A 23,088-nucleotide genomic window follows, 5' to 3' on the forward strand; every position below is an offset into this window, starting at 1 on the left:
CAGCAGATGAATGATAAAGAAGACATGGTTTGTATACACAATGGAATATTAACCATAAAAAGAATGAAATAATGCCACCTGCAGCAACATGAATGAACCTAGAGATTACCCTACTAAGTGAAGTAAGTCAGACAAAGACAAATACCATATATCACTTACACGTGGAATCTAAAGTATACTACAAGTGAACTTATTTGCAAAACGGAAATAAACCCACAATCATAGAAAACAAACTGATGGTTACCAAAGGGGAGAAGGAGTGGGAGGGATAAATTAGGAGTTTAGGATTAGCAAACAATATATAGATAATATATATAAAACAGATAAAAAGTAAAGTCCTACTATATGGCACAGGGACCTGATAAACCATAACGGAAAAGAATCTGAAAAAGAATGTATTCATATAGATATATAACTGAATCACTTCGCTGTACACCAGAAATTAACACAAACATTGTACATCAACAAAATTTCAATGAAATTTTTTTCAAAAATAAAATTTTAAAAAAGCAATCGGACTTACATGAGTCCTGTCCTAGGAGCATCAGAGACAATGTAGGCAGAAGGGTGTGCAAAACCGTCTGCCCACTAAAAGATGTCCATTAATGGAATTATTTTATAACAGCATTATTGAGACATACAATTGACATACCATCTCATTCATCCATTTAAAGTGTATAATTCAATGAGTTTTTAGAGTGTTAAAGGTTGTGGAACCATCACCATAGTATTTTAAAACAATTTGTCCCTCAAAAGGAAACTTGTCCCATTTATAGTCACTCCCCTCTCCCCCTGTCCCCCCAACCCTAGGTAATCATTAATCTATGTTCTGTCTCTATGCATGTGCCTATGCTGGACATTTCAGAGAAATGGAATCATGTAATATGTGGTTAGATTTAAGGGACTAGATCTGATAGACAGATTGCCTGATAAACTATGGATGGAGGTTCGTAACACTGTACAGAAGACAGGGAGCAAGACTATCCCCAAGAAAAAGAAATGCAAAAAAGCAAAATGGATGTCTGAGGAGGCATAACAGAGAGCGGTGAAAAGAAGAGAAGCAAAAAGCAAAGGAGAAAAGCAAAGATATACCCATTTGAATGCACAGTTCCAAAGAATAGCAAGGAGAGAGAAGAAAGCCTTCCTCAGTGATCAGTGCAAATAAATAGAGGAAAACAATCACAATGGTGTGATCACTCACCTAGAGCCAGACATCCTGGAATGTGAAGTCAAGTGGGCCTTAGGAAGCATCATTATGAACAAAGCTAGTGGAGGTGATGGAATTCCAGTTGAGCTATTTTAAATGCTAAAAGATCATGTTGTGAAAGTGCTACACTCAACATGCCAGCAAATTTGGAAAACTTAGCAGTGGTCCCAGGACTGGAAAAGTCAGTTTTCATTTCAATCCCAAAGAAAGGCAATGCCAAAGAATGTTCAAACTCCTGCACAATTGCACTCATCTCACACGCTAGCAAAGTAATGCTCAAAATTCTCCAAGCCAGGCTTCGGCAATACATGAACCGTGAACTTCCAGATGTTCAAGCTAGTTTTAAAAAAGGCAGAGGAACCAGTGATCAAATTGCCAACATCTGATAGATCATCGAAAAAGTAAGAGAGTTCCAGAAAAACATCTACTTCTGCTTTATTGACTATGCCAAAGCCTTTGACTGTGTGGATCACAATAAACTGTGGAAAATTCTGAAAGAGATGGGAATACCAGACCACCTGACCTGCCTCTTGAGAAACCTGTATGCAGGTCAAGTAGCAACAGTTAGAACTGGACATGGAACAACAGACTGGTTCCAAATCAGGAAAGGAGTACCGCAAAGCTGTATATTGTCACCCTGCTTATTTAACTTATATGCAGTGTACATCATGAGAAATGCTGGCCTGGATGAAGCACAAGCTGGAATCAAGATTGCTGGGAGAAATATCCATAACCTCAGCTATGCAGATGACACCACCTTTATGGCAGAAAGTGAAGAAGAACTAAAGAGCTTCTTGATGAAAGTGAAAGAAGAAAATGAAAAAGTTGGCTTAAAGCTCAATATTCAGAAAACTAAGATCATGGCATCTGGTCCCATCAGTTCATGGCAAATAGATGGGAAAACAGTGGAAACAGTGACAGACTTTATTTTGAGTTGGCTCCAAAATCACTGCAGATGGTGATTGCAGCCATGAAATTAAAAGATGCTTGCTTCTTGGAAGGAAAGTTATGACCAACCTAGAGAAGCATATTAAAAAGCAGAGACATTACACTTTGCCAACAAAGGTCCATCTAGTCAAGGCTATGGTTCTTCCAATAGTCATGTATGGATGTGAGAGCTGGACTATAAAGAAAGCTGAGCGCCAAAGAATTGATGCTTTTGAACTGTGGTATTGGAGAATACTCTTGAGAGTCCTTTGGACTGCAAGGAGATCCAACCTGTCCATCCTAAAGGAAATCAGTTCTGAATATTCATTGGAAGGACTGATGCTGAAGCTGAAACTCCAATAGTTTGGCCACCTGATGCAAACAACTGACTCATTTGAAAAGCCCCTGGGAAAGATTGAAGGTGGGAGGAGAAGGGGACGACAGAGGATGAGATGGTTGGATGGCATCACCAACTCAATGGACATGAGTTTGAGTAAACTCCGGGTGTTGGTGATGGCCAGGGAGGCCTGGCATGCTGCAGTCCATGGCATTGCAAAGAGTTGGACTCGATTGAGTGACTGAACTGAACTGAAGGGTGGAGAAGATTATCTATAATAAGGAATTTTAAGCAGCAGTAATTTAAGAGAAGATAAACTAACTCAAATGAACAACTACAGAGACCTAGACCCTCGGGAGAGAGACTACAGGGCATTCTGGACAGGAGAGAAAGGACAATTGAGGAGAAAAGGAGAGGAAGGGGATCAGACCGTGAGTGTCAGAGAGAACAAGCTTCCTAAGAAAGTTCTGCTCCAAGACAGCCTCCCTGGGCAGTGAGTAAAATATTTACCTGCTAGCCAACCTAGTCTTGTTAGAGATAGCATCCTCTTTTAGATCAACTAGAGCATTCTGGAAGCAATTTTAAATATTTTAATTAATATTTAAACTTTTGCAAGTAAGCCTAATTACTCTATTCATAAAATAATAAACACACTCAAATTTATTCAAAATTGGGCAATGAAAAATCTATGGTAAAGCTATGTGATCTGCTGAATGAACTTGACTATCTGTAATGTTCCTTTCCATTTCATGAAAGAGTCTGCCATTTGAGCATGCCTTTATATAAAAGCCTGTTAATGAACTCCCTTCAATGGGATTTAATCACCACACCACTAAAAAAAGATCTGAAATGATTGAATTATAGGGTATTTCAATGGCTTTCTTGGGGAATGGGCCCTATAATACCTTACAGCAGGTCCCAGTGCCCCATGAATGAATTTACTATAAACCTCACTTATGGCACTCCCTTTCCAAGAGCCAAACCAATTTAGAGAGAACACAGGGAAAATGATCCAGTTATTTTATTTCTGGAAATATATGCTATGTGGAAAGAGCTTTTTATCCAGAGGGAAAACTTCTGGATTTTACTGGCTCACTAAAATATAAACCATTTAGTGGCTTTTTTTTTAACCTAATATTAAGCTTTCTTTCGTCTGTTTGCACATGTCAACCAAAAATAGCAGACTCCATATAAGAAAAACAAAGTGTTTATACAAAAAAGAAAATTTATATCCCAAAAGCCATGATCTCCCTTTTTCCAGAGTGTTATTTCATAGTTTTTTTTTTTTAATTTTATTCAGGTTGTTTATCAAATGTCTGTAATAACATGAAAGAGAATAGTCATCGCTTATCAACCCTAAAAATTCTCACAAAATGTCCAAGGGACTCACTAAAGATAAGCAAATACTGACAGCTGAGCATTAGCCATCACAGAGAAACCCTGTCAGGTAAACATACGTGTGAACTGAGATTTAATATTCCATTACAGGATAGAAAAATTAATAACTTGTAAATGACAGATTCTTTATTTCCCTTTACCAAGGCATAGATGGCCCCCAAAATAACCCTTATATGTATTTAATCTTGGCAACACACAGCTATTTCCTCTCTGGTCTTTAGGGTCCCACCACCCTTCATCTGCTACAAGGCAGCACATTTAAATCTTTCCAAAGCACCTTTTAGAACCAGGCCACCCTGTTTCTCTTCACAGAGGATACTGAGAGCCTATTTGTCAGGAGCAACATGGGATCTATCAAGGTCTGCTGACAGGCCAAGAGGAGGTCCACCTGCTGCATTCTTCACCCAAGGATTATGAGACATTTCTGTCGGCCGTGGTCTTGGCAACAATTTTGCAACCAACACATTTCACACCTTATCCTCAGTAATCAATTTCAGCAACAAGTAGAAAGCCATTTCATAGCAAGAGAGTTGTCAATATGACACAAATTCACATCAGTTCACAATGATATCCTACAGAACCTGTCATTAGCTCAACACCATTGCATCATTTAGACAGATCAGGCATTAGAGTTGGGTCCCCTCTCCATTGATCGAGTTCCGGGGCTTCCTAAGACTTCAGCAGTAGGCAGAGGAAGCAGATGTTCTCTGTAAGCCATCTGCTCCTGCCCCCTCTCTCACTCCCAGCCAGTACTGTACATCAGGCTCCCTTCCAGACTGCAGTGTTCTCCTTACATCCACAGCTATTCCTCCATAACCCTGCTGTCTCCCTCATGAGTTAAGATCTCTGAGAATGAGTCCACACACAACCACCAGAGCTAGGTCATTTTCCCTAAATAAAGGCTCTTGAATACTTTTTTGCAATAGGCTGTGAATTCTTTCACAGCAGATATTAGGTCTAGTTCATCTTTGTACCACTTGACCCTAAATTTTATCCCTGGTAGCTCAGTGGTAAAGAATCCACCTGCCAATGCAGGAGACGTGGGTTCAATCCTTGGGTCGGGAAGATCCCCTGGAGAAGGAAATGGCAATTCACTCCAGTATCCTTGCCTGGGAAATTCCACAGACAGAGGAGCCCGGCAGGTTAGTCGCAAAAGAATCGGACACCAGTTAGCAACTAAACAACATAGCTTTCAATAAGTATTAATAGCCAGTGTATTAACAAAGAGAACAGCAAAATTTCTCAAGTCCTTCTTTTCCACCAAGGACTCAATTGAAATCTTATTTGCATCATCTCATTTAGTCTTAACAAATGTACTGGAAGAGAAGAAGTCAAATTATCACCACTTTACAGATGAAGACACTGAGTTTAAGAAAGTCATTTGCTCAAGATCATACACACATAATAAACAGGAGAGGAGAGATTGAAATCTAGACTAGTCTGACTCCAGAGCCCAAGTTCTGTAGTCTTTCTGATAAGTGAATTCAATTATGCACTCAATTATATTAACCCTTCGCTGCTGCCAACAGGAATTCTACAGCCAGAATGAGATAAAGTCTACTCATTGGAAAATTTTTTGGCTGTTGGGATTTCTGTTACTGACAACTTTTGGTACCAGAGAACAACACTGCCAGCAGATGATGTTTATGAGATCAGCACTTAGCTATTTTGGTGCCACGTAGGAGTGTACCAAACACTGCACTTTCAATTTTACACTTTGTTCTTCCTCTTGGTGGCTTCCAATTTAACCAGTGCTTAACGGAGGAGAACCGGACAAGACCCAGGCAAGGAACATGAAGCTTCTCCTCGGTTCTCATTCATTCAACAGTCATAATGCCTTTTACATGCTGTTTATTCTGCTCCTGTTTCCTTTCCTTGCATAATCACTATCAATTCAATTTCCAGGGGTTCTGCATGTTGAGCAGGTGATGAACAATTTCCAGGCACTAACTTCAATCTGCAAACAGCCTCATCAGCACTTCCTGCACATACTTTCCTCTGTTCCCAGGTGTTAGGTAAAGTTCAGTTACTAAGCTTACAGGGTTAGGAGGTGCCTGTCTTCTTGGAACTCTATAAGCAAGAGGAGAAAACTGTAAGCCATTAGGCTGCTTTGAAGATTTGGAGACATGAGGCTTACCTGAGGTTTACTGGCAATGGGTTTGTCCTTATTCCAAATCCTTCCAGCTCTAGCCCCCACTAAGTTTCTTTGAGTACACCATCATCTTTTCCCATTTCCCAATACACTAAAGTTTCTTTTCTGTGGCTGAATCATACATTTCAAGGTGTAATCTAAAGAAAAACATTTATTTTGGAGTCTCATTAACAACTCAGAGGAGAGCGATAGTGTTTATTCCCCATACGATGGAGTGGACTCCTGCAGATGTGAAAAAGGCCAAGTCTTCTTCCTAATCCTTGAACACACACACACAGTCAATATTCACAACAGGGAAGGGACCACAGTAGCCAGAGGAAACACTGCACTAAAGACAGTCTCTTTAAATGCCAAGTATGAAGTTCCTTGTAATTAATGATTTACCAGCAGCCATACATAATTATCTACCTCATGTGCCCATTTTTATGATAGTGTCTCTCAATGCCAAAACCCATTCCTTTACACTCTGCGCCGCAGTGCTGGGGCTGGGATCTGCAAACCACCTATAGAGACACTCAAGGGAAACTTCAAGGGAGAAGGCAAGAGAAGCAACATTCTTCTTCCTGTTTGTCCCTGTCCCTGGGAGCATCACCCCAACAATGGTCCTGAATCCTGGAAATGACAGCTGATTCCAATCTTTTGCTTCCTTTCACCCCATCCATAACTAGCCCTATCACCCCCAGCCCCACAGACCTCTCCCCTGAGCTGCTGAGGTGTTTGGAGCTGGGTGGTACCCCCTCCTTAGAGGCCTGAGTCCCAATTCTGTGAGACCCTCCTCGGAGCCTCTAGGTTCTGATCAACCCCACCTCCTCCGTTTGTTCCCTAGCCCTGCAGGATGCAGTGGCTTTATGCATTTATTACCTCTACGTTACCTCTGTATTCATTTTTTGCTTTTTCTGAAACACTTTGGGCTTCCCTGATGGCTCAGCTGGTAAAGAATCCACCTGCAATGCAGGAGACCTGGGTTCAATCTCTGGGTTGGGAAGAGCCCCTGGAGAAGGAAACAGCTACCCACTCCAGTATTCTGGCCTGGAGAATTCCATGAACTGTATAGTCCATGGAGTCACAAAGAGTCGGACACGATTGGGTCACTTTCACTTTTCACTTTTGAAGCAATCTCCTATATTCAGTCTTCTCTGTTAGAAGCCCAGCTGTGGTTTCTACTTTTCTCACTAGCCCCAGTGGATCCCTCAGCGCTCCATGCCTGATCCCGGAGCAAAATTCTAATCATTTTGCTCCTGCAAAGCCTATCTTCTAACAGCCCTGACTTCTGATTCTCCCAGTGTAATACCTAGATGGTGGTCAAAGGTAGTGGCCAGGGGTGGAGGAGAGGGCAAGGCATGAAGGATCCTGCAACTTAAAGACTAGAAGCAGTGTCCTTGCATAAAGTCTTAGCTGGCCCACCTACGAATGGAGAACAGGGTGTCAAAAGTAAGCAAACCTCCCTGTCAGTCTGCTCTCGAGAGGAAAGAGGAGAGGAGACTTCATGCTAAAATACTTGGAAAGAAGGTTCGGAAACTAGTGAGCTGCACTCACATTTTAATAATTCCAGGAACTGTGAATGATATAATACAGAAGCAAATTGCAAACACTACCACTACCCGGTATGAAAATGGTACCGGGAAGTACTACTGCCCAGTATTATCCCTGTGCCTTCCCATTCCCTTCAAACATCAACAAACCCCCCACCCACCCCACTTCTGAGCTTCCCTCTTAACCTTCTCCAAGGTCCTCTTCATTCCAGTGAGGGGAATGACTTAGTGCCTTTCATTCTCCACTGAAAAGAATTGGCCTCTCAGTCACCTTTTCCTCAGGATAGCTAGCTGAATTCAGAATGTTGAGAAAATGCGACTCTCTCATGAAAAGAAATGAGGAAGGATAAAACTGGAGCATCAGTAGGGCAAAAACATACAGGTTTCATCAGACACTTGAGTGCAAACCCTGGATCTGCTGATTTCTAGCCTGAACCTCAGTCTCAGCTGTGGGAGTGATAATAACCTTGCAGGATCTTTATGGGGATAAATCATATGGAATAACCTTGGCACAGTGTCCTGGCACAGAGAGACTTGGTCACGGGCGACTTTGATTAAATCTGGCTTGAGAGGTTATATGTCAAGGACGTTCCCGTAGTTGTCCCAGACTCCAGCAAGCTCCCGTCTTTTCTGTCACTTTTTTGAAGCAGGCCCCAAACCCGGGCCTCAGTTTCACACTCCTTCTCAAGGCCTCCACTACCCACGCTGCTCTCAGGGCTCCTCCCCACCTCTCCAAGACCAGCTGTACAGGGAAGTATTCATCCCTGTCCTCTCACTTTCTTGTAGCCCCTCAAAAATGATCCTGTGGGATTTGTTTTCCTTTTAGAGGTTTGCTACTGAGCACTACAGGGAAGCTGAGATAGGAGGAACGAAATCAGCATCGTGGGGAAGGCTCGAAGACCAGAGTCCTCACGGTGGCCACGTGTAGTTTCTGACTCACCTTGAACCTCGGGCCCATCATATCTGTGGGTGAAGGCAGGGCTTCCTCAGGGTAAGAGGAAGAGCGACTATATCTCCTTGACTTGCAGAATGCCTTGTCCCTGGGTGGCAAGAAGTCCACTCCCCAGGCCTCCGCCTTGCCTGGGACAGAACCCTGAGCGCCATCACCTTCCTGTGGTGCCATTTGTGTAGCTCCGAGAGCCTGCATGAGAGGACTTTGGATTTGGGGGAGAAAAGTGAGTGTGGCGGACAAAAGAGAGACAGGCCCTCAAAAGATCCGATCGGGCTACTCCCCGGCTCCACGGAGGGCTACTGCCTACAAATGGTCTGCTCACCTCCTCCTCTCCCTGCCTGCTCATAATTGATGAATAATTGTGTAACTATGATGAATGATATAGTTATTTCATTTTTAACAACTGCAATAGTAAGGATATAATAAGTCCAGCACTGACTGTGTTCCAGGCACGGTTCCAAACACTTTCTTCCATCAATTCTCACAACATCGCCAGGAGGCAGTTCGTGTTACCCAGTATACAGTGGAAGGAATTTAGGCCATGAGAAGGCAGGTGACATAACTTGTCTGCAATCCCACCCTAACTAAGCAGCAGATTGGGATTTGAACCCAGGCCTGTCTGACTCCAAAGCTCACATTCTTTTCCATTATATGACGCTTTTTCAATAAATTTTCTCCCCAAGAAAGGCCCTTCCTAATCCATTGCTGGATCCTCTCTAATCCTTGGCAGGATCTCCTAGAATGTTTGCTATTCAATGGGAAAGGGTGAAGACACCCAAACAAATTCCCCAGCTCCCTTTTTCTCCCTCTAGCAGGAGTATTATTTCAGTGGATATAGCTAAATTTTAAATGGAGTGCTTTGATCTCAACAGCAAAATATGATACCTAAGGACCCATGTACTTTGGATCAGAAATCAAAACTGGCCTGGGGAGAGGCAGGCGGAGGACAAGCAAAGGTCAGCAAATGGCCTTGTGGACTCCCAGCCCTGCCTCAATGCCTGGTGGGCTCACACTTCTGCACTGGTCCCTCCTTCTCCTCCAAGAGTTTCGTGGGAATCTGTGGGTTCCTTTAGACAGAAAACGGACATTGGGAGGTTGGAAAGAAGGGGGTAGATGTTTTTCTTGTTATTTTACCATTTAAAATTTGAAAATTGTCACACTGAATTTTTTTTTTTTTTTTTGAGTATAGTTGCTTTACAATGTTGTGCTATTTTCTGCTGTAGAAAAGTGGTACAGATGAACCTATTTGCAAAGCAGAGATAGAGACAGAAATAGAGAACAAATGTATGGACACCAAGAGGGGAAGGCAGTGGGGATATATTGGGATATGGGGATTGACATATATACACTGTTGATACTATGTATAAAATTGATGGGTTTCCCAGGTGGCCCAGTGGCAAAAGAATCTACTGCCAATGCAGGCAACGCAGGAGATGCAGGTTTGATCCTTAAGTTGGGAAGATCCCCTGGAGTAGGAAATGGCAACTCGCTCCAGTATTCTTCCTTGGAAAATTCCATGGACAGAGGAGTCTGGCAGGCTACAGTTCAAATGAGAACCTACTCTATAATACAGGAAACTCTACTCAATTCTCTGTGGTACAGGAATTTTGTCTTTTTACTTTTTTTTGTCCTTTCCTCACACACTTTGTTTGTTTGTTGTCTTTGGGTTCTTCTTTTTTTCTCATGGATAATTGTGCTATTTGGTTTTAATTCTCTTCAAAACTGGGTCACTTCTGAGCAAATGATTAAGAGCCTTCTTAAACTCCGCAGAATCCCCGACCTCGGGAAAGAAAAACGTTTTTCCACATTGGTTGATGTGTTGTTTTTTCCTCTCCCTTAATCTGTGTCAAAATAACACCAGGGAGAAGGTTCAGGAAGGCGTGGCACAGCGATCCTGGCCACCTGGCCGCTGCATGGCCCCTGCACACCAGCTCCACTTAGCCTGCCTTTGTCTCCCCTCTACCTACACTCGGGTGACACAGGCCACGGCTTCAGCTGGGAAGGCAGTCGTTGCCCGCTCCTCGAATGGAAATCGTGGCCCTGCTGAGACCATGCCCACACCCCAGCCAAGCCAAAAACATCTCCTCACCTCATCCTGCCTGACGTCCTCCTCCCAGCTGGCTGCCTGGGCAGGTCACCTCTCAGCTGACTGTTTACCTAACTCCACTTCAAAAAGAACAGGCCCATTCCTCTTGGTCTAATAAAACTTCATCTGCTTTTCCAAGCCCCAAGGCAGAAGGAATTGTGGTAAAATTTGCTCCGATAGCACTAATTTAATGAAAAAAAAGACTTTTTTAAAACTCTGGATTTTTCATAGACTTTCCTCAGCCTATTTAATTAATATTATAATCACTTTTTGCCTCTACTTGATTCCAGAAACACTTATGGAACAACTGCTACAAATTGGGTACCTGGTAGGCACAGAGAAGGCATCGGTGGACAAGTACAGGCCTCGCCCTTGAAGGAGAAATCAACTCAAAGTGAAGAAACACCCGCGTGGTTAAGCAATCTTCACCATGTACAGCTTGCCTGCCATCAGTAATAGAGTCATCAGGCATTTTCCACTAAAATCCTAAAAGATTTCTACGGTAAGATGTTAATCTCATCTGAGAGGCCATATCCAGTCAGCCCTGATCCTGGCAGGTGGTTTCCGCACATGTACAGAAATGTGAGTGGAGCTGATAATAATGTTTATGAAGACACAAGATGGCAGAGTGTTTTCTTTCTAACAGGCGAGCATGGATCCATTCCATCATCCATCACGCACACTGACAGTTTTTCTGATCCAAAACAGCTGCGGCCCTGAAAAGACAGAGGGCTGGGTGTCCATTCTGCTTTGGTGCCCAGTAAGAGCCTAGCCTTTGTGATGCCAACGTTGGCACCCTCCTCTCTGTCCTTCACCCGCACCGTCTCAAATGGCCTTTTTCTGTTTGTTTATGTACATCCTCCTGACAACAGAAGGGGCCTGAGGCACGAACTGACTCCAAATGGTCTGGGGAGCCAAATCCTAGCCCTGAGGCTCCCCAACCCATGGGCCTCCCTGAAGTGGGTGCCCCACAGGGGCTTCAGATCAACCCTCTGTTTCCTTCATGTTCAGATGATTCGTGGGAATATTGGAATGAGGGGGTTCTCAACAACTGGAAAAACACTCAGCGTAATACAGCAGAGGCAGGACCTCAAGCACTTGGGGAACCTGCTGACTCATGGCCAATGGCAAGTACATGAATTTATTCCAGTTCTAAGTGAGAGAGAGTGGAAACTGTGTTTCTGAGAAGGTAAAAGGAAAATCACGCTTTGGGGACCCTGCTCATTTATCCTCCCCCACTTAATGAACTAAATACACAGCAGTACACACAAACTCCATTGGAAATGACATAGCAGGGCTTTGTAAAAAAAAATGACCTTTGAACAGAACTTTACAACATGCCTTCACTTCCATTATTTATTTAAATCTCTTTTCCCACCTTCAGTGGGCCTTTTATTACGCCCATTGTTATAGATAAGAAAACTAAGTTAGAAAGGTAACTTGCCAGGATCCCCAACAAAGAAGTGACAACATTTGGGGTGATTTGTACAGTCTTCCAAGGAGCCATCCTGCTCCAACAGCCCCCCTCACAAACTCCTGAGGCCCTTCCGTGGGACACCACCACACTCCAAGGAGAACATCGTAGGAAGCAAACTGGATAGCAGTGATGAACCCCAAAGACCTTACTGATGAAAAGATTAAAATGCCAAAGAAAAACTCCGAAGAGATTGGTATAAGAGTAGAAAGGAGAAAGTAAACATTCCATCTCTCTCCTCTCTCCCATCATCGTATCATCATCATCATTTCTCTCTCTCCTACCTTCCCTGTCTCTCCCCTCTCCCCTCCTCCCTCTTCCTCACACTCCCTCGACCAAGACCTGTTGAGAACTCAAAGGCCAGGGCAGTTGCCTAAAACCATGCCTCATGGGCTATAACCCAGGGAAATAATGTATAGGAACTGGGGCCAAGTAAACCAGGACTCACAGAGAGTGGCATAGTGAGGCTCTAAACCAATCACAGAGGACCAACCAGGAGGGAGTTCCCTGGGGTTTGGGTACCTCCAGCCTCAGAAGTAACCATGCTAGAAAGAGGAAGGGGCCTAGGGCAATCCAGAGCAGAGAAATCTGAAGGCTTCTCCAAAACCTCCCACAGCAATTTAGGCTGACTTCACAGGAAAAGGGTTAGGATTAACCAGTTACCTGGCTTCAAGAGGAACCTCTTACACACAGTTGATTAGCATGTTCCACTCATCAGAGGGCAGTTTGGCGGTATCAACCTACAATCTTCATGCCATTTGATGTAGCCACCCCACTACAGAGATGGCTTACAGAGAGACCTGCTTGTGTGCACACAAGTATCTGCAAAGATGTTCACTGAAGCATACTGTAATCACAAAAGACAGGAAACTACCTAAATAGTGAGTGACTGAAATGGGATAAATATGTTTAGCTTTGCTCATACAATGGAATACTCTATAGCCATTAAAAAGAATGAATCAACATGACCCAGCAAACCCACTCCTAGGCATATACCTTGAGGAAATGAAAACTGAAAAAGACACATGTACCCCAGTGTTCACTGCAGCACTATTTACAGTAGCTAGAACATGGAAGCAACCTAGATGTCCATTGACAGATGAATGGATGAAGAAGCTGTGGTACGTATATACAATGGAATACTACTCAGCCATAAAAAGGAACACATCTCAATCTGTTCTAATGAGGTGGACGAAACTAGAGCCTGTTATACAGAGTGAAGTGAGTCAGAAAGAGAAATATAAATATCGTGTACGGACACATATATATGGGATCTGAAGTGATGGCACTGATGAATTTATTTTCAGGGCAGCAAGGGAGAAACAGACATAGAGAACAGACTGATGGGCATGGTGGGAGGAGAGGAGGGAGAAGGGGAGAAGGGTGGAGAGAGCAACATAGAAATTTACAGTGCCGTATGCAAAATAGATGGCCAACGGGAATTTGCTGTGTGGCTCAGGGAACTCAAACAGGGGCTCTGCGACAGGCTGAAGGGTGGGATGGGGAGGGAGATGGGAGGGAGGTCCAGGAGGGAGCGCACACGGGTGTACCTATGGCTCATTCTTGTTGATGTATGACAGGAAACCACAAAATTCTGTAAAGCAATTATCCTTCAAATAAAATATTTTTTAACAAAGAGAATGAATCAAACCTGTATTAAAGACAAGGGGATGGAGGATGGCCCCTAAACCCATATAAGAAGTTCAAGTTAGGGAGATAGGAGCGTGGATCTCTTTGGAGGCAGTTCAAAGAGACCGTGCCATGCTTTCCCCACCCCAACCAGCCCCTATGGAAGAGGCTCAGAGGGGACTGGTGGAGAGCACGGCATGAATTCCCTCGAGTTTGAAGGCTACAGAGATTGGTCCACGACTCACATCTGCACCTGACAGGATCTCTCTCAAGCACCTGCTAAGTGTCCAATAAATACATGTCGGATAATAGAATAGATGAGTGAGTGAACAAATGAATATCCGAAAAGTGGAAAAGTGAGGGACCGTGACTACAACTAAAAAGGTGGTGGGTACGTTAGTTACATAATGGTTACAGACAGCATTTCCACACACGCTTGCTCAAAAGTATATGACTCAAATACAGTTAGGAAACTAAAACTATTTGACTAAACTCATTTTTGCCATATTACATATTTTGGCAGAAGTGCCCATGTTGGCCCGGGAGTTTTCCATGTCTTCCTTACGCAGCTCTGGCCTCAGGTTAATCCCTAGGAGGAAGACCATAGAAAACCAGGGAACATTCTAGATGAAAAAAAAAAAATCTCTGGGTTTAAAAGTGGTTGTCTCTGGTTGACAAGAGGATTCTGATTTGACATTTATTTGCTTGTGTCCTCATGTCATTCCTTCTTCCACCCTTTAACTTTGATCAGTCCTTGACTATATCACACGTGAAAGTACAGGGAAAGGATGCAGTCTCACTTCCCTCTCTCATCAGCACACTGAGGACCTTCAGCAGCATCTCAGCCCAGAGACCCAGCTAAAATGTCCCCACTGCTACCCCAGCAATAAGCATCACTTGTCTGTACACATCAGCTCTTGTACCAACAGGCTTTGCTTGTTGTTGTTTAGTCGCTAAGTTGTGTCCAACTCTTTTGCCATCCCATGGACTGTAGCCCACCAGGCTCCTCTGTCCATGGGATTTCCCAGGCAAGAATACTGGAGGGGGTTGCCATTGAAAATGCTTTATTTTAATCAAGTAGTGAAACTGCATTTGTAATCTAGCTTAGTGCCCCAGAACAAGTTGCTGAACTACAGAGCCTGTATCTGTGCTCTGCTAACTCTCCATGATGAATAGCAAGCTTCCATAAACCCACTTCCTTCAGCTGCAGCAAGGAGAGGGGAGTATGGATGTCTGTGCAAATATACACTTGAAAGACTGAATCCAAATGGGAATCATCATGGTGTGCATTTGCACTTGGACTTTGAACACCTTTCACCAGAATGGATCCACTAGTCCTCCATGAAGGAGGAAGATTAAACCAGACCCCGAGTGTGACCCCCACCCAATCCCACCACACTTTCAATATCCAAGTGATGAGATGAAAGTGGCCAGGGTAAACAAGCACGGGGTGTGTGATTTTTGAGGTCTATTTATCCAGTCCTATTTGGAATAGGAAGGGACTCCAAGGCAAGGAAATTCCAGAAGGCCCCATATGAGGAGCCAAGCCTTTGATATAACCTTCTGTCACTCCTTGCTTCCCCGTGCAAATCTCTCATTACCCCCATCCAAATAATGTCCAAAACCACAGCTTCCTCCGTGTGCGATGAGAAAATCTGTGCACTTGTACTGGGACGTACCTGCCCTCACTACCCACCATCTAGAGGGAACGAGGCCTGAGCCCATCAATAGCTCAGTTCAGCTGGTTCCTGAATGGAGAGGGGAGGATCAAAGGGCCAGAAATATTCATTTATGGGGAAAAGTAAAAGAATTAAATATGTAGAACCTGACCAAATGACGCCTGAAGGGGGAAATAAATGCCCACGAGCATTTGAAGGGTGTAACCAAACACCACAAAGAGAGACTTTTTTTAAAAGATGATTCAAGTGGTTGTAACAGGGAGAGACTGAAGGAAAGCAAAGGAAAATCTCAACTATTAAGTAAATTCCACCTTGAGCCAGGGGTGTAATACAGAGGGAATTAGTATCAATAGAACCTCTATAGGATATGTATGTTTCCATTTCCAATCCATTTCTCAGATGTGTTTGTTTGCACTTAGAAATATACATTCAAGTATTGCCTCTGTCTCTGTATGTTCTGTGTATTTTTTTTTAAGTTTTTTTTTTTTTTTTTGGCTGTGCTGAGTTTTCATTGCTACACAGGGGCTTTCTCTAATTGCGTTGAGCGAGCGTTTCTCATCGTGATGACTTCTCTTGTTGTGGAGCACAGGCTCAGTAGCTGTGGCTCACGGGCTTGCTTAGTTGCCCTGCTGCATGTGGGATCCTCCCAGACGAGGGATTGAACCCGTTTCTCCAGCATTGGCTTAACCACTGGACCACTGGGGAAGTTCCCTGTTCTGTGTATCTTCTGAATGTACTTTCTTGCTCTCATGTCTTTGATTTCTATGAACTTCTTGTATGTACTCCTTATGGAGTAATTTGCAAATGGCTTGGTCTTGTGGCGTGCATCATTTGTCAGAACAAACAAATCAGCTCAGTAGCGGTGATTTTAGGAATAAAATATCAAACAAAGAATTCCTCCATTTTAATGACTTCACTACCTCACATGGATCTGAAGTTTTGCTTCTCAGCATTCTCCAAGCTCTCCAGAGAAGAAATGGATGAAGTCATAGGAATATAGCCAGAAAATAGATCTTAACAGTTTTCTCCTGAGATACGCTATATGGCAAGTCCTTCTGGAATTTCTAGATGGGAAGAAATAGGCACAGTGAGAACAGCTTTTCTGAGAGTCTTTCAACACATTGATTCCCAGATGGGTTCAGTGCAAGAGTGAAAATTATTTTTTTAAGGAGCAGAGAAATTTCAACAAAGGCTTGGGTTGAGTTTAAACTAGAGACTTCAGCCACTACCATCACCTAGGGAGTTGATGAGGGTTCTACATTTCAGTTACAAGCTCTTATGTGGCTTATGGTTTACAGCAGAAGGGGCACTGAACTAGAAGTCCTCTCTACCTCCATTTGACAAACTAGAAGTCTGTAGCATTGTAAATCCCTCCTCCATTTTTTAAATATCTGGATGAATTTGGATAGGTCAACTTTCCTTTCCAGACCACTTTCTTTACATCTAAAACACAAAATTGAACTAAACTGGTGGGATTTTCTTTTAAAAACACTTTTTTCTTTGACAGCAGAGGCCCTTTTTAAATATAATATTACACAAAAGTCCAGTCATCTAAACTGGATCAAAATCTTTCTGGTTAAAGCAAAACTGAGTGGTCCAGAGTTTGACCACCAGTATCTTCCATTATAGGTCATGAATCCCCCTCAGAAACCCCTGAGGCACCTGCGCAGGACACCATTGCTCCCCAAGGAGAACGCTGTGGAAGTCACTGGATTCTGGCTCCCTCAGATCTGTCCCAACTCTCGCTCCCTATGGGTTTACATGGCAGCAAGTGAGGGAGAAAGCTGGACAGCAGTGAGGCAGCCCAAAGACCCTGATGATAAACAGAGTAAAATGACTGAGGAATCGGTGGTCTCGAGTTTCCTTTAAGGTTCAAAATCTAAGGAAAATAAACACAGAAGAGATAGGCGTGGGAGCAGAAACAAGGAAGTGTCAACATTCAACCCCTCTCTTCCTCCTTCCCGCCCTCCCTCTCTCTCTACCTGTCCCCGCGCCCCCACCTTCATTATCATCATCTCTCTCTCTCTCTTTCCCACCTTCCCAGCCTCTCCCTCCCCTATTTGTCACTCTTTCTCACACTCCACACAACAAGGCCTAGCAAGGTCCCACAGGCCAGTGCAGTTGCCTGCAACCATTCCTCATGGGTTATGACCCAGGGAAATGATGTATAGGAACTGGGACCAACCCTCAAAGAGGGGCTCTAAACCAATCACAGAGGTCCAACCAGGAGGGAGTTCCCTGGGGTCTGGGTGCATCCCTCTTCAGATGTAAACATGCTGGGAAGAGGAGAAGGCCCAGGGCAACCCAGAGCAGAGAAATCTGAAACCTCCCCCAGCAACTCAGGCCGGCTTTACAGGAAAAGGGATGGCTCTTCAACCAGTCACTTGGCTTCAAGATGAAACCCTTACGTGCAGTTGATGGGCATGTCCCACTCATCAGAGGGCAGTTTGGCCGTATCTGTCAATGCCTACAGTCACCACGCCATTGACGTAGCCATCCTACTACAGGTCTGTCTTACAGAGAGACCTGTCTGCTGCGTACACAAAGATGTTCCCTGCAGCATGTTGCAATCACAAAAGACTGGAAACTACCTAAATAGTGAGTGATTGGAATAGGATACATACATTTAGCTTTGCTCATATAATAGAATACTCTGCAGCCATTAGAATGAGTCAACCCTATAATAATGACAAGGAGAGAGCTTTAACATGTAATGTTAAGTGAAAAGAGCAAGATACAGATATTGTGCACAATAAGGTATGTATTTTGTAAAAAGGATGTGTACATATATGCTCACATATTTACAGAATATTTCTAGAAAGTTACACACAATGTGCTCATAATGGTTACTTTAGGGGAAAAAAATCCAGGTGGGCACTGGAGAGATATCTCTGAGGGGAAAAGGCTTTTGAAAATGCTCTTTCATATACTGATTCAATTTCATTTTATATTATGCATGTATGCATTTAAAAGAAAAGAAAAAAAGGATTGTGTTAGAACAAAATCTGTCAAGTTGATTTAGCTTTCAACAAGCCATTGTACACTTTAGGAGTCCAAAAATCAGCCAACTGTTATCTTTATCAGAAACTGGAATCGAACAGGGTAGTTGGCTGGGTCAATAAGACCTTTATTGCAAACCAGTTGATGATGGTGAACACTGAGAAAAGTATTGGTTGTGAGAGCAGCAGGCCAGGCTTCCATGTCCTCTCCACCTCAAGCAAGGCACAGGGGCTCTCGGCCTGTGTGCTCATTCATAACACAACTGCATGAGCTGGGCAGTCTCCAGGTTGCTTCCCTCTTCTGAAATGCATTGCCCCTGGCACATTATGGTCCCCAACTTGAGCTATGTACTCGGGCTTCCCTGGGGGCTCAGAAGGAAAAGAATCCACCTGCAATGAAGGAGACCGAGCCTCAATCCCTGGGTTGGGAAGATCCCCTGGAGAAGGGAATGGATACCCACTCCAATATTGTTGCCTGGAGAATTCCATGGACAGAGGAGCCTGGTGAGCTATAGTCTATGCAGTTGCAAAGAGTCAGACACAACTGAGCAACTAACACTACTTCTAATCCCAGCCCTCCTGACCTATTACTTGTATGACATCGGGCAATGTATCCAATCTTGTAAACCTCATTTTCCTTATTTGAAAAATACAGTTGCCAATTCTATCTGCCACATAGGGTTCTGTGAGAAATAAATGGGAGACTGCCCTAAAGCATGGAGCACAAGGGCACCTTCTAACAGATATGCTCATCTCCAGAAATTCTCAGCCTTAGTTCCTACCTCATAGGTGGCCAACCCATCTAAATTGACCTCCCTGCCCTGGTTACTATTCATCATATCAGGTTGTTTCATTCCTTTATAGCATGAATCACAATTTGTAATTACCTTGAATATTAATTTGTTTATTATCCATCTCACCCCAACTAGAATGTAAGCTCCATGAGGTTAATGATTTAATTTTTCATGCTTACCACTCTAGCCTCTAGCACAGAGGCTGCTCATATAAATTCCTTGAGTGAATAAATGAATAAAAGAGTGCTAGATGCTAGTTGCTGTTGAACCTCACAACAGCCCTTTGCCAGGAAAAACTAATGAGCTCTTTCTCAAATTGGTTGTGAGAATTGCTAACATTATAGAGGCTCAGAGCAGTTCAATAATGTGCCCAGAGTTACCTGGCTAATAAGTGGCAGAGCCAAGCCCAGAATCTATCCCTTTGTGAACTCCAAACTGTGTTCTCTCAACCACTGGACTATTCTAGAGCAGAGAATTCCCTTGCCTGGCGTTACATACAAACAACTCCTGCCTGGGTCCTGATGACATGCCTACAACAGCACTCACGTCCAATCTTTCAATTTGGCATTGCCTGAAACAACACTAATGGGAAATCCTATAATGAATCACGCTAATCTAGGCAACAGCACATTTGTCCCCTGCTGTCCCCTCCTGCTGACCCTTTAAGGTCTTTGCTGGAGGTAGAAAACAGAAGATATTCTTGTGTCATGCAACAACACTTTGAGAGCTCCCAGTTGAAGCTCAGAATTATTCACAATCACCAAATAGCAAAGGTGACTAATTGTCATTTGAATATCAGCAGTCATGAGAACTAATCACTTGGAAAGTCTTATTACAACTGCAGAAGGAAACAGAAGCAACTGAAAAGAAAGACTGAAATCCTAGAGGCTGATTCATGGCTCACTCTGTCATCATTTTTGAAGTTATGTCAAGTTTACGAGTGTTGCTTGCCTAAATACTGTTGCTGTTATTGAGCTAATGAGCATTTGTAAAGTTCCTGGCTAAAAAGCCTACAAAATTATTTTAAAAACTGTGAATAATTCCTTTGTTTTTAGATATAAGTTCTACCACTGACAAGCTTTTTTAGACACAAAGCTTGGGAACGAGAGAGATGTAAACAGTATTTTGGCTAGGGTACCAGTCATAGGTAGCACTGGCCTTGGAGGAGCAAACCACAGAATGAGCAAGCTGTTACTGATTAACCCATCACATGCATTTTCTGAGGAAGATGCTTTCAAAATCTAGATTGAAAAACATTCAGCAGGAAAAAGTTCTGTTCTTGTCTACAGTGGAATGGGAAGATTCCCCTTGCACTCACAACCCAAGCAGGGCTCTGTTACAACCTACAGGGGTGGGAAGGGGGAAGGGGTGGGATGTGGGAGGGAAGTTCAAGAGGGCGGGGACATAGGTTTAAAAAAAAAAACCAAGCAGTATATTCAGTCACCTGCAAAAAAATTTGCTCCATTCTCCCAGGAGACAAGTTAAAAATTGTGACTTTGTCTTTACAAGTCAATACATACAAAATCTATCACTCATTCTGTCTTCCAAGAAGTCAGTTGCATATGCCATTTAAAAACACAGCTCAGTGGGCTGCTATTTTGGACACATGTAAATATGGTCACAAGTTTGACCTACCTGTACAAATCTTACAGAATCAAATCCCCAAATTCACTGACATATCAGTTAAATAGGACTTTCAGTAACAGAGATCTTTCATAGTTAAAGAATATGGCAAATTGGCAGCTCCAATATACCAGAACAGAGTTTCTAAAAATGTGGCCTATGAATTACATCTATCACAAATACCTGGGAAGCTTCTGAAAGGACAGATTTCTAAGCCCCACCTTAGTCCTAGAATTTTCATGGATAGTGTCCATTACCTTACAAAAAGAAACAAACAAACAAAAAAAACCCTTCTTGAGTGAATATTTAAACATTCTAAAATTTGAAAAGCACTCAATTGCAGAAATGAGGACATCTGCTCAGGCCGAGCAACCTGGACCTCTCACATCTACATGATGTGGGGCAGGATGCAGACAATTAGCAACGACCAACACCCACTGTGGCGAAGGCAAAATAGGTGACATCTCTGAAGAATAATGAAAACTAGAGCTTATAGTCATTCCATCTCATCTTTTCCTCTTTTTCCTTCAGTAAAGCAGAATGGGACTTTTTCGGGCACAGAAAATCTCATTTCTTATTATTGTAAAGAAATAAGTGGTCATGTCATGTGCACACACACAAAATAAACAGGAAGAAAAACAAGTTTGGAGACAAAAATGATGAATCAAGTTCCAGACACTGATTCATGAAACAGTTATGAATTAAGTACCATCTCCTATTTGTAGGATCATCCAAGTGGAGTTTGCCTATGGGCAGCTGGCTTCTCTGATCTCATACTCAAGGAGAGGTCTAGAGTGACCTACAAGTGACACCAGAAGACTTGAGTGTAAAGTGTGTAGAGTGGCCAAACAGTAACAAGCATAGAATCTTCGGGAGCATCCAAAAGAAGATTCCTCAGAGTAGAGTGATGGATAACAACAATCGAGAAGGAATGAGAAGAGCTGAGAGAGTGATACAGAAACCAATGAAAACACATCCAAAAGAGAGGAAAAAAAAAGGAATGATCACAGTGTCAAATAAGAAAGAGAAATCATATAAGTACAAAAAGTATCTAGTGAATTTGATAAGCAGATCACCAGTGATCTCTGTAAGAGATGCTTTCATAGATGACTGTGTGGTGGGAGGTCCGATTGCAGAGAATTGGGGAGCAGTCAGAAGAGGACGTCAACAGAGCATGTGGGGATGTGCTTTGGAAAGAGTTTGACTGGGAAGGAAGCAGGGGCAGCATTCAGAGAGGGATTTTCAAGAGGGAAGAGACAGGTACGTATGTAGGTGCCAAGCAGAAGAATCAGTGGAGAAAGAAAGAATAAGAATACAGAATGGTGTGAGAATAATGTATGGAGAAGCTCCCTGGGGAAGGAAGAAGATGTGATTTAATGCACTGAGGAGAGAATTACCTTTAAACAGGAGATGAACATTTTACTTGGCTACTAGAGTGAAGGACAGAGGAAAGTCAGATGCAGATGAGTTTGCGAGTGAGGAGCGAAGGAGAGAGATGAGTAAAGTCACAACTAATGACCTCAGTGTCTCCCATGGAACAGAAAGAAAGGGTATCTCTTTACAAAAGGTAGTGGAATTAGAATGGGCAGTTGAGAAGGTCAGAGGACTTGGAATAGTTATTACAGGACATGAGAAAGAGAGCTGACAATGGGCAGGAGAAAGGAATAATGAGCTAAGGCTCAGTTAAGGTCAGACCATCAACTATTAGTGAGATCAAGCGCAAGGCTGTGCAGTTTCCTCCAGCAGCACTCCGAGTCCAGGTAATGGAAGTAGAGAAGGCTCTGACAGTGGGTGCCTCAAGTAGGTGAAGGTCATCAGAGTCAAAGAGGCTAAAGAATTTTAGGTGGAAATGATAGACGGAAATTGAAGTCAATCAAGAAATGGAATGAAAAATAAACCTATAATCCAGGTTCCAAAACCCTCATAAATGTTGAGTAAGCCAATATTTATGTCAAGGATCGGGGGAAGTGGCAGAGCCAGACCACATAAATTTCAAAGGAAAAGAGACTTTTGCATGAGGATCCAAGAGAAATGGTTTAGTGGGACATGAAGAAATACAAACGCCTTCCCTGGCCCAGGGATGTGTGGAATATGAAAGAATTCCTTTCCTCCAAAGGGCCAGAGAGGAAGCAGGTTCTAAGGAAGAATACATTTCAGTTAAAGCCAGAGGTGAAGAGAAGGTTTTGCAAAAAGGCTAAGCTATAGAAGAGATAATTTAAAATAAAATGAGGTTCAGAGGGTGTGGTAGAAGGTAAGGTGGGTATAAGCAACAGGGAGAGTCAGTGAGCAGGGCATCCCT

The sequence above is a fragment of the Giraffa tippelskirchi genome, chromosome 8, assembly GCF_054371585.1.
Source record: "Giraffa tippelskirchi isolate mGirTip1 chromosome 8, T2T-mGirTip1v1.2.pri, whole genome shotgun sequence".
Classification (NCBI taxonomy): domain Eukaryota; kingdom Metazoa; phylum Chordata; class Mammalia; order Artiodactyla; family Giraffidae; genus Giraffa; species Giraffa tippelskirchi.